This window comes from Papaver somniferum, unplaced genomic scaffold, assembly GCF_003573695.1.
Source record: "Papaver somniferum cultivar HN1 unplaced genomic scaffold, ASM357369v1 unplaced-scaffold_123, whole genome shotgun sequence".
NCBI classification, from domain to species: Eukaryota; Viridiplantae; Streptophyta; class Magnoliopsida; order Ranunculales; family Papaveraceae; genus Papaver; species Papaver somniferum.
The window spans coordinates 6,935,334-6,952,805 of NW_020621381.1; the positions used below are offsets into that span (position 1 = coordinate 6,935,334).

Here is a 17,472-nt window from a genome sequence, read left to right on the forward strand (position 1 = left end):
CTCAGAGCAGAGACGCGAGAGAGAGAGAGAGAAACTGAAACTGAAATGAAATCTAATAGTTAGTTTCATTGCATATAAATACTTAAGGGTAGTCTTGGTATTATTAAAATTCGTAATAATTAATTATGGGCCAGATCTGAAGAAAATTTGACTTTTTGGGCCTAGCAATATCATTTTCCTAAAGTATGGAGTTGACAATGAATGATCCAATTTAATGGGGCTTCTATATGTTGAACCCATATAAAAGAGGGGATATAGTATTATTGGAATTTTTTCCCTAAAATGAATCGATAGCTAAAAAAGAATTATTTTCTTAGATTTTTTTTTTGGTAAATATTAACTTTCATTTCAAATTAGAGAAGCAAATATCTTTCAAAATTTCTTGATAAATATAAGACATTAATTCCAAAAGTAATAATATTCTCTCATGGATAAAAAATGAGCAAAGCTCAAGGAATTTTGATATTCCTTGGAAAGGTGCGCTCGCAGTCCAACTTTGGAACAAGGTAGCAACCATGTGGCAGTTGAACTCATTTTGACCCGGGGAGTTTACAAAAGCGGTTTATTCCAAACATACCCTCCCTGTCCAGGTTAGTGTAACTACTCTGGGTTAGTTTAGGATAAAAGGGTTGGGTGTTTAACTATTCTCAAATTTCTCTTTTAGTCTCAGTGTGTCTATCATCTTCATCTTCACTTTCTGTTTCACCATGTTTATCTTCATATGAAAGTTTCCAGAGTCAGAGACCGATGGATATGAATTCATTAAATCCATTTGGGGTTGTTAATTTTAGTCTTGGTGATTTTGATTTTTTGAGTTTCTTCGATTAAATTGTTTGGGTTCTTCCTTTTACTTCAGTGATTTGATTTAGTCACAGACAAATTTGAATAGTTTTAGGGTTTAAGAGGAGACCGAAATTTGGTTCCATCAGTTGCCTCCTCGTATTATATGTCTTTGGGGTAACAAAACTAAATCTGAATTTATTTGATTTATGTTGCTCTCAACCATCCCTTTTCTCTAAGAGTGTTTGGCATTAAAGGTATGTTTCTTTGTATCATGCATTCAGAAGGTAACTAGTGCAGGTGGTGGACATGGATGGTTTTCTGACAACTTCAATGGAGCAAATCTTGATTGATTTTATTGGATTCTGGCCTGACTTAGCGTGGGTGAGTCGATTGCTTTCTTATATTTCTGAAAGCTATATGTATATAAGAGTTCAAATTCAGTGTAATTCAAACAACATTGTAGCAATAATATCTATCCATTAGCTTTATACCAAAATCAATAAATTCCAACAGTTAGCTTTATACCAAAATCAATAAATTCCAACAGTTAAGGGTAAGGTCTTCCACTAATGTTTTACTGTGTTTGAAATGGCTTTAAAAGGAAATGCTTCTTTATTACAGTCAAAAAAGAGAGTTTGTGTAGCTTGGAAGACATACCCTAGATAGAGTTATCAGGTTATACCAACGCCCATGGTCTTTCAAGGCTTAAATGCATTGTTGGAAATGGAAATTTTCAGCTAGTAATGGGATGGCAAGTCATTTGACAGCATATTGCTTTTCCCTTTCCTTTTAGCCTAACTATCTGTCATCTTCTTCCTGTCTCGGAACCTTTATCTATTCCACAGCCTGCTCTCACTCCCATTCAGTGTGACCCATTGTCCGTCAACAAGTACATGTTCTTCCTTCAATATTTTGTTTCCAGTCTCCCTTTCTTCCTAACTCATATCAATTTCTAGAAGGCTAGTAGAGAAAATATAATGGGAAAAAAATCGATTTTTAAATTTGTTGGAAGCTCCAATAACAATGTTGAAGATCATACCTGCATCACTAAGTTTAAGTTTCATGAACTTGATGTGGCCGCAGAGGATTTTGCACCAGAATCCCTTTTGGGAGAAGGAGAATACGGGCGAAATTTGTGAAATTTTGAAATGTTGTTTCAATTATCACTAAGTTCGGTAGAGATATATTAAGTTAGGTTTTCATCTGTTCCATGAAATTGATTTTATTTATTTTTTAATGTGTGGATGCAAATGGAAGAGTTAATGAAGCCCATCCTTCATTGTTTGTTGTTTGGTATGTGTGTAGTTAGGATTGCAATTACAGTATAACGGTGGTTCCAAGTGTTATATGTCAATAATATTTCTTTAATTTTCTACCTACAAATATGGAACCAGACTATTTACAGTCTTATATAACTTCAGCGTAATATGTACCGATACTTGATAGATTATTGAACAGTGTTCAAATACCCATTTTTATGTGTCCTTTAACCTCAACCAATTTCTCGAAATCTAGTTATTTTACCATACCATCTTTAACCTGTTCTGTTCTGGTCTTCTTTTAATATTTTTTTTGTCTTCTAAAGTTTTATAAAATGCCTAATCTGTCTTATGTACCACCGGAGGTTGTATGCAATAGTTGTGTTCTGCAAATCTATTCTCAGTTTAAACTTAAGTTTTGCTGCCATTTGAATTTTGTTTCGTTTGTGTTAACAGACCCACCCAAATAATGCTTCCCATAATATAAATTGGGTACCTCTCTTAAATGGTCGCATAATATAAGTTTCATATTTTTTGTGTTTTTCTTTCTATCTTTGTTTGTGGAAGGCAGTACTGTGTCATTGGGAGGCAGTACTATGTAACTTTTCCAAATTTCTTGTTATGTTTTCTCTTGTGTCCATAAAAAGAGTAATCAATTTATATTCCCGTACCCATTGAATGCTTTATGACAGGCAAGAATGAATCTTATTAGGAGTATGTGTTGTTCCAGCAATTTAACCTATTGTAAGCCTGAACATGGGGATAGTGGTGTGCAGTCAATGAAACACACATCAGAGTATAACATCAGTAGGGTACTAACGCATATATTTTTGCCGTTTCTAGGTTTACGTAACTCTTAATTTTCAAATACCACATATTCTCGTATTTTTTATAATAAAAATAGTTATATGTTTATTTTTAGGTTGTCCATTCTATCCCTAGCGGAAACTTCTGATGGTCCAGGTACATTGGCTCAGTTCCCCAGCCCCTCATCCATTTCGCCGCTAGTCAGTCATAAGTGGATAATGCAGTTCTGTTTCATTTGTGCAGTAAATATAGTGAACATCCACTTCTCTTAGTGGATTATGATGTTCAGTTCGATTTGTATAGTAAATATAACCACTAATTTTTTGTAGGGCTCTCTAAGTGGATAGTGAAGTTATTTGTCCTCAGTTGGATTTGTATAGTCAGTGTAATGAAAGATCCACTTATTTTATGTATGTTCCCTAAGTGGATTAAGCAGTCTCGTAACTTCTTTTGGATTTGGGTAGTACATACGGTGAAGGACGCAATAATTTTTTGGGTAGGCTGTAACAGTTACAGTTGTTTATATGACCAAGGAAGTATCCTATGTTTATGTTTGTTGTTAAAAAATCGCTTGTTTTGCAACACCCTGTTTTTGTATGTTTTTCATGTAGAATTCATCTCCTATGAACCGGTATTTATGATTTGGACGTGGTTTTGTAATCATTATGGTTTATTTATCAATCCAGTGATGCTGCATCTCCTCATGTGTTTGGGTCTAAGCGCAAGCGCAGATGGTGTTCATCCTACTGCTGCCAGTGGGGGTTATCATGCTTTGCAGGAATGAGTATGTGGGAATGTGAATGATTGATGTTGTGACTGTATGGTTGGTCAAATCGATGAAACCATTGTCGAGTTGAGTGTACTATATTATGTTTGAATTGTTAAATTATACACCCCAATTTTTAATCTCCTATTATGCATATGATTGCCAATATTTGGTCTACATTTTATTCATTCCCATTCGGGTGCGTTTTCTGTTGGCATTTGAATTTTGTTATGTTTGTGTTAACAGACCCAAATAATGCTTCCAATAATACTTGTTGGGTACCCCTCTTAAAAGGTCGCATAATATAAGTTTGCTATTTTTTTATCTCTGTTGCTTACTATAAGTTGGGTAAGGCTTTTAACACGTATGTATAATATAACTTGGGCACCTTATTAACAAGGTCGCATAAATTACAATGGGAAAATAAAAAAGATAGTCCTATAAAATAAATTGGGTACGAAACTAAGAGTGTCGTATAAAATAAATTGGGTACGACACTAAGGTGGTCGCACTAAATAATCTGTTATGTTGTTGATGATGTAAAAATTACAATTCATAGTGATCAATCCTAGCTAACGAACATCTAAATTAAGTCGAGGCCAAGATAAATTACCACATTTGTAGTTACTGACAGGTTTTGCTAATAACATTGAAAGGAAAATTTGGCCAAATTAGTAAATTTCCAACAAAAACACAAACACAAAAACAAAAAAATATTTATTGACATCATTAATTTCATTTATAAGAGTGGTATCTTTATGATTAAGCATCCATTTGAAGACTAGTACCGGTAGGCAACAGTTGGAAGAAAGTTTAATTCATACTATATATTACAAATGTAACAATCAGTAGTAATATATTCTTGACTCGATATCTTAAGAATAAATTTGAAAAGAATATAGGATGAGATGAGAAACTCTTGCTTACCAGTCCTGAGATATTGTAAACTTCTTAAAACAATATTTTGAAACAGACTGAATCAGCAATATGTTAAGACCACATTCTTCCATACCACAGACTACAAATGGAATTATGCCGAAGGTAAAGCTTCAACTACACCGAGTTCATCTGAGGATATTACATCCAAAAATTGTGGCCCGTCGAGTAAGATAGATAATATGTAATATACAAAGGCCAAATGAGAGATCTGTACCACCTCACAACCTTCATTTTAAGAGATGATTCCTGCCCCTGCTGCACCAGGGTTCCCTCTAGAGGAATTATACGACTAAATGTTTTGTAGTTCTTGAATACGTTATCCATGTTGTTGAGGGAGTGCAAGAAATGGTTTGAAGGTCATCAGTAATCCTACCACTTCAACCATATATTTAGAACAAAGAAAACCATCTCACTGCCTGCACATATTAAACAGGAAAAATGACACTTGGAAATGGAATATCGAAGTGGGTTCGCTAAAGATGTACTTTGGAAAAGAAAATGAACTACGAAAGTGAAGGTTCGATAAACATCTATTGGATGCTGATTTCACAGAGGGGTGTATGAGTGGTTGCAAACTCGCAAGGAATAATTTAGAAACACGGTTTGATTTCAAACTCAAACTGGCATAGGACTATATCCGATAGATTTTCATACCTGGAAGAAACGAAGCATTCTTTCGCGATTGTCCCCATGAAAACCTGCATATATCAAGCTCATGATATTAAATCCCAAACATGTAGAACAGTAAAATATTCTTCAACGAATTGAAGTCCATAGTACCACACAAAATATTCATGTATCACTAACTTGAAGCAAAAGAGATAATTACAAAGCACCACCACCATATGGACCAAAGGCTTTGAAAAGAGACATCCAAGTCATAGAAATGCCATTTGCAGCTCCCCTTTGGTGCTGAGACTATTATTAATATCATTAAAGTAAAAATGTCGAGTTAAAAGCACATTCAGAGACTGTTATTTATATCACTAAAGTAAAAATGCAGAGTTAAAAGTACATTCAGAAAATGGAACATGAAACTAATTGGAGAACTACCACTGCATTGTTCTGTAGGATGAATAACCCAGTGATAATTGATAGCTGTTTAATAGTATGTATAGAATAATGTTATAAGATTAAAGTTTAAAAATTAAATTACAAAAGAAAACATTACAATTGCTAAATTTATATATTTGATTATTATTGAAAGAGAAAAGCGAAAATAATATATGAAGGCGCCACAGTAACCTCTGAAGTTGATATAATATGTATTTATCAAACCTCAATTGATATTCCATTATGTTTATCAAACCTCAATTGATATTCCATTACAATCAGAACTTCAAAGTTATCAAAAAGGGGAGTTTGAATAAGAAATCAAATAACCATTACAGTTACAGAGATCACTAAGAGAAGCAGTCACATGGTTTTATACTTTCTCTCATGCAAAAATATGGTATCCGCAATGTTAGGTTCCAACACTAAAGTTGCAGGCAATATAACAAGAACAACAATAGGAGACATATACAACAGAAATTCGTCTAAGGTAGAGTGAAGCATTATAACTAGAACTTGGGTTCACAATGTGCACAAATTTAAAGATCATCTTCCATTTTCAAATACTCACCAATATCACTCTGATGAAGAACAACGATACCATTAAGGTCTAACTTCCTACAATCTTGAGTACTTTTAGCTGATATCCAAACCCTAAAGGCATTGGCATCTACAGTCTACAGAATCTTGGTATGACCCCCCATATGTATTTTTGATTTCCTAAGCAAAATCAGAACCTTCTAGCTCTTTTCGAATCTGAGTAGTATTTCTACACACGAGTTAGTGTTTGCTTTCCTATAACTCCAATCTGATACAACTATTATGAGGATATCAACCCAATGAAGAGAACCACAAATATTTAGGTTTTTGATAGTAAAAAAAGGGTTTTAAACACAAAAAAAATCCAATTACAATCACCCTACTATCTGATATAAAAGAAAAATTAAATGTAGGAATTACCTATACGTACTAATATAGTGATACTAATTAGTGGCAGGTCCACCCACTAAAGTCCAGTAACCGGAGGTCCATAATTAAAAGAAAACATAAAAATGGACCCAATTTTTTAAGCCCAGGTCCTGTACACGTGCGGAACCTATTAAGTAGATATTTAAATTTCCCGAAATAGCCTTCTACTATAACACAAATATAATCTAGGTTTTTTCATATTTTTTTCCATGCTCAGATCCGTTTTTCTCTCTCCCTCTCATCTTCTCTGCTACTGCCTCTTACGAAATCTTCTCTCCAATTCATTTTTTTATGAAGATTGCTTACGAAGATCTTTCGTGGTTTCCAGGTAATCTTCTCTCTTATTATGCGTACGTAATCTTCTCTCCATTTTTTTTTGTTTCTCAACTGAAACATGAAGATCTGATCGAGTTCGTGACGTTTTCATCTTCGTATAATGGATGCTTGATTGTTCTTTTAGGATTTTTAATATCTAATCGTTTTACGAATGATTGATTGTTTATTTTATTTTTATGAAAATATTTCAGATCTAGATGAATAATCACGTTTTTTGTTCATTTCTTCAGTAGATTTGGTTATATCAGTTTCATCTTGTTGGTTTTAGATTTGTTTGAGTTTGTTTTTGTGTATGAATCGACAGTACATATCTGCAGTACTGACAAAAACCTAGATTTACAAAGTTTTTTTATTTGATTCAGAATTACATATACAAAATATATAAATAAAAGTGTTTCAATTCTGTTTTTGCATAGATTCGTTAGTTGTTTTTGACATACAACTGTTTTTAGATTATGAATCAGCAGTACATATATGTCATACTGAAAAATACTGCTTTGATTTTGTTAGTTTTTTTATAGTATTATCACTTTTTTTTGTCTGATCCAGAAGTATATATATGAAATATGTTGGGACTAGGAATGGTCCTAAAAATTCTACTGCAAGTGCACAGTGTCGGCAAGCAACACAGGGCAAGCACAGGTCAGTTCCACAGGGACAAGGGGGGCAAATGTGATCTTTCTTATTGTGACACTAAACAGAACCAATCATTAGCATTCAACAGCACTAATCATTAGCAATTATCAGCATTTATTTTTCACTAACAACCATTAACAGAACAGGCATTAACTTCACAACCATAAACATTTATTACTGAGCTAGCATTAACTTCTCAATCATAATCAGAACTAACATTTATTTCAAACAGTTGCTTAACTTCTCAATCATTAACAGTTGCTAATCATTAACAGTTGCTAATCATTACTCATAACTCACATTTATTTCAAACAGAAGTCACAAAACAGCATTAATTTCCCACTAACAGTTATTATCTTCACTGCATTGATTTCAGATTAACCTCAATTTCAACACAGTATTTATTCCTGAAGCATTAATTACTAACTACTAATCATTCTCATTAACTAAACACTAACATTAATCATTAACCACTGACTAAACATTAATACTAGCATTTATTTCTGGAGAACTAATCATAAATCATTAAAACCAATCATTCACAATAACTGAGCAGCAGAATTTGGAGGCAAAACATTACACTAATTCAATCACTGAGATTGAAGCAAAGTTACACAGTGAACTGAAGATGGACAAGCAAATGAGGAGGGTAAAAATTCTGAACAGTAACAGGGATAGGGTGAATCAGATGAATGGAAACTAGGGTTGAGAATTCACCTCTCAGCCCATACTAGCATGTGAACTAATGAACTACTTTAGCTTCTTTGAATAGATAAATTACCTCCAATCACTAAATCAAGGCAAGCATTAGTTGTCTGTTTAAAGCACAACTAATCAAACACAATAACAAGCAATGTAGAGTCAGTGAACAAACATAGAGGAATTCTAACTACCTAGGATGCTTGACATTCTAGGTGAAAGCAACATGTATTCATCAACAAAAATTCATCTTACACAATTATCTTGGCATAAACAGCAGCACATCAGCACACAAATTAGCATTCAGGCTAAGGGTTTCATCTTAGCCCCAGTTAAGATGTTTAGTTCATAGTTAGAGAGCCTAACATGATACTAAGAGGGTTATTATACATGGAGAAAAGCTACAGGGACAGAACAAGAACAAAAACCAATTGATAGAGAAAATTCTTACTGAAATTAAACTTGGGTCTCTCTCCTCTCCTCACAATGTTACACAGTGTACAATTTATACCAGAACACTAACCCTAATTGTAAATCCCCAAATCAGAAAATTAGGGTTTTTTTAAATTACACAAAATTTAACTTACAAACTCCCAAAATCTGCTCGACCCATGCCTCCTCTAGTCCTTGATGCTCTTCCTCTGCTCCTATTGTCCCCTAATTTCGAGTTATTTTACTCACCCCAAAACCTAGGGTTTCAGAGGTTGTGAGGAGAAGAAAATAACTAGGCTAGGGATATGGGGGTGTTGTCGGTGAAGAGATAGTAGTGGCAGTGATGGAACTGGTGGTGGTGACGGAAGTGACAGCGGCAGAGAGGGGAGGTGGTGGAGTTGCAGAGCTCTGCAACTGTCGGGTGAAGGAGATGAAGTTTTGGGAAGAAGGAGGTGTTTGGGTGGTAGTATAGGCATCGGTGCTAGGGTGTGAAGCGGGAACATCTGATTCGATGTTTGGCGAGCTGATCCGTAGGATGTGACGATGGTAGGTGGATCCAACGATGAGATGGGAGGCTGTGGGTAGCGACCGTCGGATGGAGGAATGCAACGAAAAGGACGGCCCAAGATGGAGATCGGCGTTGCGATGTAAAGCGGGAGCTTCGGAGTTTGATGTGCGATGATGGAGCGACCGTAGGATGCTGAGATGCTTCAATCTGACGGCTGAAATCCGATACGGGCTTGGGTAGTGGAAATGGGTTTGAGAAAGGGTTTTGGGCCTTGGGTATGCCAGGCCCATAACTTCTTTAAGAACAATTCCTCCTTCTTGAGCCCATTTCTACCCTCTTGGTCTTGTGCACAACATTCTTCGCGGCTTCCTTGCGTAATTCCTCCCGGCTTTTCACTACTTTTCTGCTCTTTTTGCTCCTCACTTCATCCAGATTTTATTTGTTACCTAAAAATGAAAAATTAAGTAAGAAAAATATTTATTCTTGAAAACAATGAAAATACAGAATATGGGATAAAATGTAGAATTAATGCACAAAAGATGAGTTAAATGCCAAAAAATATATATAAATATGCACTATTTAGCACTCATCAAATACCCCCAAACCTGAATTTTACTTGTCCTCAAGTAAAACAAACTAAGGAAATCCTAACTATACCACTGTCGCTGGTCTCTCGAATGCATTTAGCGTATGCACTAAGCCTTTTAAACCACTAAGTGTCCCTAGTGGACGAGTTGAAGTCTCGTGAAGGTTTGCTTAGAACGTACCTACAAAGTTCTAGGTCAAAATATAAGCTCAGATTCCATCAAATGTGACATGTGCAAGACAGTAGAAGCTCACAGCAAAATGGAGATGTCAATCTAGCTATCAAGGCACAATCCTAGCACTGATAACAAATAAGGACATGTGATAAGAGTGTAAAGTGTATCTACACATGTGTAAAGAAAGATCTGAAGTCATGACTACTAATCACCAAGAGATAGTTTCTCAGGCTAAGAACTGAGGTCGAAATCTAGCTAGCTGTCCGGACTTTACGAGAATTGTGAATGAGTTGGAGGTATTTCACAATTTCTCGCGTTGTACATCAATGGCATACACCCTCCTTGCTTATTACAAAAGAAACAACAAAAGATGATTATTTACATGACTCTTATTTACATTGACTCTCTTTTATTTTTGGAACAAGAGATGATGGAATTGATAAATACTTGATTTTTTTTTTTTTGGTATTTTTCTGATATTTTTTTTTTTTTTTTTTTCTGAATATATACATCGTTTTTTTTTTTTTTTTTTTTTTTTTTTTTTTTTTTTTTTGATAGAGAACACAGAACACTTTTGATACATAAACAACAAGAAATAAAAATTACATGACACTTTGCAAGAGGTAGCCCTTTTTGATGCACCCAGTTAAATTCGATGGTTGTCTTTCTTAATGTAACCTCCACCTTCTATCCCAACCAACCAAAGAACAAGCTAGTCAAGTTTCGTTCAGTATTCTAAAGTGATTGGCAATCGTAACTTCCTATCCAACACCTTGAAGATCGAGGCCATACATGTATTGGTAGATCGTGCGCGTGCAAATTTCTTATCACTATGTGAATTGTGCTAGAATCAGGGTGCCTAAATATCTAGACTAAGACTCCTAATAAAAATACATATTTGCACAAGAGTCAACATTTCAAGGTAAATGAGCTCCATTTTTATGTTTTTTTTTTTTTTTTTTTTTTTTTTTTTTTTTTTTTTTTTTTTTGAATTTTTTCGATTTTTTCAAAAGAAGAAGGAGTTCGTTTTCAATTATAGCATATTATCATGGTATCCATCCATACCCCCAAACCTAAACTAAACATTGTCCTCAATGTTTCAAAACATGGAAAGAATTATACAACAATATATGAAGAGGAACATGCTGAGTAGAGTAAAAGGAGAGAGAATACCCGATTGTACGGTGGTAGCTCGATTAAAACTCCGTTATTCAAGGCAAAAATCCATCATATTAGCAGTCACAATGGATGAGCACAAAATATATACAAAAGGAAATTTAACTAACACATTATCTACAAGAAAATTTGGTTTTTAATGGGATTGGACTTTTTGGAAAATTTTGGTTTTGTCGGGAGACATTTGGTTTGGATGGGAAAAAGAAAAATTTTGGTTTTTAGGGGAAAAACATTTGGAAAACTGTTTGGTTATTTAGGGAAAGAGTGGACTAGTTTAGTCCACATAGACCGGGTCCTCCAGGTTGGTTGTTTCAATGTCGGGTGGGAATGGCTCAAGGAATGGCTTTAATCTCTGCCCGTTGACTTTGAAAACGTTCTTGTTGGAGACATCCTCCAACTCTACAGCTCCATGAGGAAAAACTGTGCGTACTAGGTACGGACCCTTCCATCTGGAACGCAGTTTTCCTGGAAAAAGATGTAATCGGGAGTCATACAGCAAGACTTTCTGACCAGGAGTGAAGGATTTGCGCAGAATACGCTTGTCATGAAACATCTTCATCTTCTGCTTGTACAGCTTGGCACTGTCATAAGCCTCATTCTCAATTCTTCCAACTCGTTGAGTTGAAGTTTCCTTTGAATTCCAGCTTCGTCCAGAGAAAAGTTCAGCTCCTTGATTGCCCAGTAGGCACGATGTTCTAATTCCACAGGTAGATGGCACGGCTTTCCATACACTAGACGATAGGGGGACATGCCAATTGGTGTCTTATAAGCTGTTCTATAGGCCCACAAAGCATCATTCAACCTTAATGACCAATCTTTCCTAGACGGGTTGACCGTCTTCTCCAGAATGTGCTTAATTTCCCTATTAGAAACTTCTACTTGTCCACTAGTCTGAGGGTGGTACGGAGTAGCAACCTTGTGAGTTATGCCATACTTGCGTACTAAAGACTCAAAGTACTTGTTACGAAAATGTGAACCGCCGTCACTGATGATAGCTCTAGGGGTACCAAAACGTGCGAATATGTTTTCCTTTAGAATGAAAGTACCACCTTGTGGTCATTTGTTCTGGTTGCTATGGCTTCTACCCACTTAGAAACGTAATCAACTGCGACTAGGATGTACAATCTACCGTCAGAAATAGGGAATGGACCCATGAAGTCGATCCCCCAAACATCAAAAATCTCCACAATCAGAATGGGGTTCAATGGCATCATGTTTCTCCTCGAAATGCTTCCTAGCTTTTGAAGCGTTCACAAGCAACACAATAATCATGGCAATCCTTGAACAATGATGGCCAATAGAATCCACACTGCAAGATCTTTGCAGCGGTTTTCTTGGCACTGAAATGGCCTCCACATGCCTGGTCATGGCAAAAGATATCACATCTTTCTGTTCAGTGTTGGGGACACATCTCCTAATGATTTGGTCCTGGCAATACTTAAACAGATATGGGTCATCCCAGAAAGTGTTTAACTTCAGCCAAAAACTTATAGCGGTCTTGTCTCGACCAATGTGAGGGCATCCTACCTGCAGCAAGGTAGTTAACGATATCAGCAAACCAAGGAAGGTCTGAGATAGACATCAGCTGTTCATCTGGGAATGATTCTCTAATCAGCTCAGATTCATGAATAGACTCTAAAGTTAATCTAGACAAGTGATCAGCAACCACATTTTCACACCCCTTCTTATCACGGATTTCGATGTCGAATTCCTGTAATAAGAGTATCCATCGAATAAGGCGAGCTTTAGCATCCTTCTTGGAAAGAAGATACTTCAAAGCCGCATGGTCTGTGTATATGATGATCTTAGACCCTATCAGATAAGATCTAAACTTGTCTAATGCGAAAACCACGGCAAGTAACTCCTTCTCGGTAGTCGAATAGTTGAGTTGAGCATCATTAAGAGTTTTACTAGCATAGTATATCACATATGGTAGTCTATCAACACGTTGCCCTAGAACAGCGCCAACGGCATAATCAGAGGCATCACACATGAGCTCGAACGGCAGTTTCCAATCTGGTGGTCGGACTATAGGAGCGGTGGTGAGGAGAGTCTTGAGTTCTTCCCATGCCTTCACACAAGAAGCATCGAAGTAAAGACAACATCTTTGGCAAGTAGGTTACACAAAGGTCTTGAGATTTGGCTAAAGTTTTTGATGAATCGCCGGTAGAACCCAGCGTGACCTAAAAATGATCGAATCCCCTTCACAGAGTGGGGTTGAGGTAATTGCTGAATGAGGTCGACTTTAGCTTTATCTACTTCAATTCCTTTTTCCGATACGATGTGTCCTAGAACTATGCCGGAGTTCACCATGAAGTGGCATTTTTCCCAGTTTAAAATCAGATTCTTTTGCTTACATCTTGATAGCACAAGGACTAGATGGTCCAAACATTCGTCAAAAGAGGAACCAAACACAGAGAAATCATCCATAAAGATCTCGAAAACTATCTATCATGTCTGAAAAAATGCTCATCATGCACCGCTGAAAAGTAGCGGGTGCATTACACAGCCCGAAGGGCATACGTCTAAAAGCAAATGTCCCAAATGGACACGTGAATGTAGTTTTTTCCTGATCTTCTGGTGCAATATGGATTTGGTTATAACCGGAAAAGCCATCTAGAAAACAGTAGTGACTGTGTCCAGACACACGTTCTAGCATTTGGTCTATGAAAGGGAGCGGGAAGTGATCCTTCCTTGTTACTGTGTTCAACTTCCTGTAGTCGACACATACTCGCCATCCTGTGGTTGTACGTGAAGGGACTAACTCATTCTTTTCGTTCCGAACACAGTAATGCCTGACTTTTTAGGCACAACTTGTATGGGACTAACCCATTTACTATCTGAAATCGGATATATGATACCCGCATCGAGTAGCTTCAAGATCTCACTCTTAACGACTTCTCTCATGTTAGGGTTAAGTCTCCTTTGCATTTCCCTAGATGGTTTGGCATTCTCTTCAAGATTAATGTGGTGCATGCAAATGGTGGGGCTTATCCCTTTGAGATCTGAGATGGTCCATCCTAAGGCTTCTTTCTGCTCCTCAAGGACTCCTAAAAGCTTGTTTTCCTGTTCTATGTTTTGTGAAGAAATGATAACAGGTAAAGTATCAGAAGGACCTAGAAATGCATACTTCAAAGTCTCAGGTAATGGTTTCAATTCCTGGTTGGCCTTAGGCGACTCATCCGAAGATATAACAAACTCCTCAGAAAGTGGGGGTTGTTCCACTGTATTCTGCCACTTAGTGATGTCCATTTGAGGTACAGATTCGAGCAAAGATTGGACTTCACTAGTGTATTCATCATCATATAACTCCAGTTAACACCTTCCAAACATGCTTGCAGGGGATCTTTTGACATAATGCTAGTCAATGAATCTTGTATCAAACTCTCAATCATATTGACTTCATGTATCTCCTCATCATCAAGATTCACAGGTTGTTGACTAACATTAAACGCATTCAATTCTACAGTCATGTTTCCAAAAGAGAGTTTCAACACTCCGTTCCGACAGTTGATGATCGCATTGGACGTCGCCAGGAATGGACGTCCTAGAATGACAGGAATGTGACAATTTGGGTTTTGGACAGGTTGGGTATCTAAGACAATGAAGTCTACAGGAAAATAGAATTTTTCAACCTTAATCAAAACGTCTTCTACCACTCCACGAGGAACTTTGACAGATCGATCTGCCAATTGGAGAGTTATAGGTGTAGGCTTCAACTCTCCAAGACCTAACTGCACATAAACAGAATATGGCAGGAGGTTCACACTTGCACCTAGATCTAATAAAGCTCTATTGACCGTGTGTTCTCCGATAGTGCAAGAGATGTTGGACAACCTGGGTCCTTAAACTTGGGTGGAGTTTTGTTGAGAATAATGGAACTCACTTGTTCAGCTAAGAAAGCACGCTTGTGCACATTAATCTTGCGCTTTTGAGTGCACAAATCTTTGAGGAATTTGGCATATGCAGGGATTTGCTTAATTGCCTCAAGAAAAGGAATGTTGATGTTGACTCTTTTGAACAGTTCTAACATCTCATTGTAGTGGGTGCTTATCTGTTGGCGAACTAACCTCTGAGGAAAAGGAGCAATAGGAACATTAGGAGGTAGAGGGACATTCCTAGCAGTAGGTTTGTCGGCTTCACTAATGTGCTCGGATTCTTTTTCTGGACTAGAGGTTTCCTTAGGTGGTGTAGGCAATGCTAAGTTTGGCTCAGATTCACTTGTTTGTGGTATGCCTACATTGTTCTCAACAACTTTACCACTTCGGAGAGTGGTGATGGAATGGACTTGATCGGGTGAGGTTCTTTCGCAAGATGATGATGTTGTGCCTGCTTGAAATATCCTCTTTGGTTCTTGTTGGGGTTGGCTAGGAAGTTTACCCTTTTCTCTTGTATTCAATGCATCGCAAATTTGACCCATCTGTAGTTCTAGAGCGGTGACTCGCTGATCAGTTGCTTTCTCGTTTTTCATCAGATGTTGGGTCAATTGATTGATACTTTCTTCAATGTTGGACAATTTCTTGTCAGCAGTGTATTGAGGGTACGACTGCTGTTGAGGATTTCTAGGGTATTGGTAGCCTTGGTTGTTTTGATAGCCTTGATTTGGTTGAGATGGTCCTCCTTGGGCAGGGCCTTTGGACCATGAAAAGTTGGGGTGGTTTCTCCATCCTGGATTGTAGGTCTGTGAATATGGGTTGTGCTCTTGTTTTTGAAACATAGCATTTGCTTGCTCAAGCTTAGATTCCTGGAATGCATGCATTTCCGGACATCATTGACTTGGTGATCAGATCCATTACATAGAGCACAGATAGCCATTTCGACATGTTCACAAAAGGTAGTGGGAGAAGGGTTTGCGTTTTTCTGTAGTTCTAACGCTTCTATTCTTCTTGCTAGCGCAGCCATCTTTACACTTCCTTCAAAATCAGACTCAATCCTATGGACCCTAGCTACAGGTGTAGTCTTTCTAGGTTCACGAATGGATTCCCACTGTTGCGTCTTCTCAGCTACTTCAATCAGGAAGTCCCAAGACGCATCAGCAGTCTTATTTACAAAAAGACCATTGCACATTGACTCAACCGTTGTTCGGGTGGACACATCTAGACCCTCATACAAAATTTGCACAAGTCTCCATTTTTCAAAACCATGATGGGGACATTGGAGCAATAATTCATTGAATCTCTCCAAGTATCTAGCTAGGGTCTCACCCTCTAATTGCACAAAGCTATTCAGACTTTGACGAATTGTCGCAGTCTTGTGATTTGGGAAAAACTTTTTGAAAAACTCCTTGATGAGGTCATCCCAAGACATGATGGATTGAGGCTGTAAAGCATACAGCCAGGCCTTAGCCTTATCTTTAAGGGAGAAAGGAAAAAGCCTCAACTTTAGGATTTCGTCAGACATTTGAGTGAAACGCAGAGTTCCACAAATCTCCTCAAACTCTCTCACGTGATGGTACGGTTTTCATTTTCTACACCTCTAAAAACTGGAAGCATTTGTATTGTGCTGATTTCAGCTCATAATGGCCATTGGCTTCGGGTAGCACAATACAAGATGGTTGACTAGTTCTAGTTGGGTACATATAATCCTTGAGTGTACGGGGTTCTCCCATTGTTTCTGATTGATCTGGACTGTCTACCTCAGAACTAAGGATTTCGATTGGATCGTCCGGGTTAATTCTAACGAGTCTGTTGGTTTGGTCTCTGTAGGTCACAATCATGTCCTAGCAGGTACCTCACTAACATGTTGGTCAGAGCAGTCGGAAACAATTTTTGAACCACAAAAGGCCCAATATTTTGGTTTAAAATGGGTTTTTGATTTGGTTTTGAGTGGGTTTTGGTTTCACAAGGGTTTTGGTTTATAAATGTAGAGCCCTAATTTTTTTTTTTTTTTTAAAGTTGGAGCCTAATGGATGGGATATACACCTAAAGTCCAAATTAAAAGACAAGCCCACAAAGATAAGAAAAAGAATAATCACAAACAATAAATACAAGCCCATAAAAGAAAAGAAAAAAAAGAAAAAAGAAAGAAATTAAAAATTATTACAGGCCCAAATAGAAAGAAAAGAAAGAAAATTGAAAATTATTACAAGCCCAGATGATATAAATACAAGCCCAATGAATTTAATGAGGCCCAGTTGGGTTATCTCATGGGTTAGGCCTACCTGAATAGCACAGCCCAGCTGTTCGGTTTAGTTGCAAAAGCCCAGTTGGGCTTGGATCGTCCTACGCGGCTTTGGTTTGTCTGAGGCCCAGTTGGGCTTGGTCACTTCTGCTTTCGCAGCTTACAGCCCAGATGGGCTTGTTCAGTTCTGCAGCTTCTTCAGCTTTCAGCCCAGTTGGGCTTTGGTTC

At 37.3% G+C, this 17,472-nt stretch overlaps 1 long non-coding RNA gene across 2 annotated transcripts; it reads left to right on the forward strand.

Annotated features, from left to right (window-relative positions):
- The first annotated feature begins 658 nt into the window (after positions 1–658).
- Positions 659–3,883, forward strand: LOC113331086. 2 transcript variants are annotated; one of them, XR_003350695.1, is made up of 3 exons: positions 659–957; positions 1,065–1,164; positions 3,536–3,883. It is a non-coding gene; the product is annotated as an uncharacterized LOC113331086 (long non-coding RNA). The 2 variants fall into 2 exon arrangements; XR_003350694.1 differs by having other exon boundaries at positions 659–1,164.
- Positions 3,884–17,472: the final 13,589 nt, after the last annotated feature.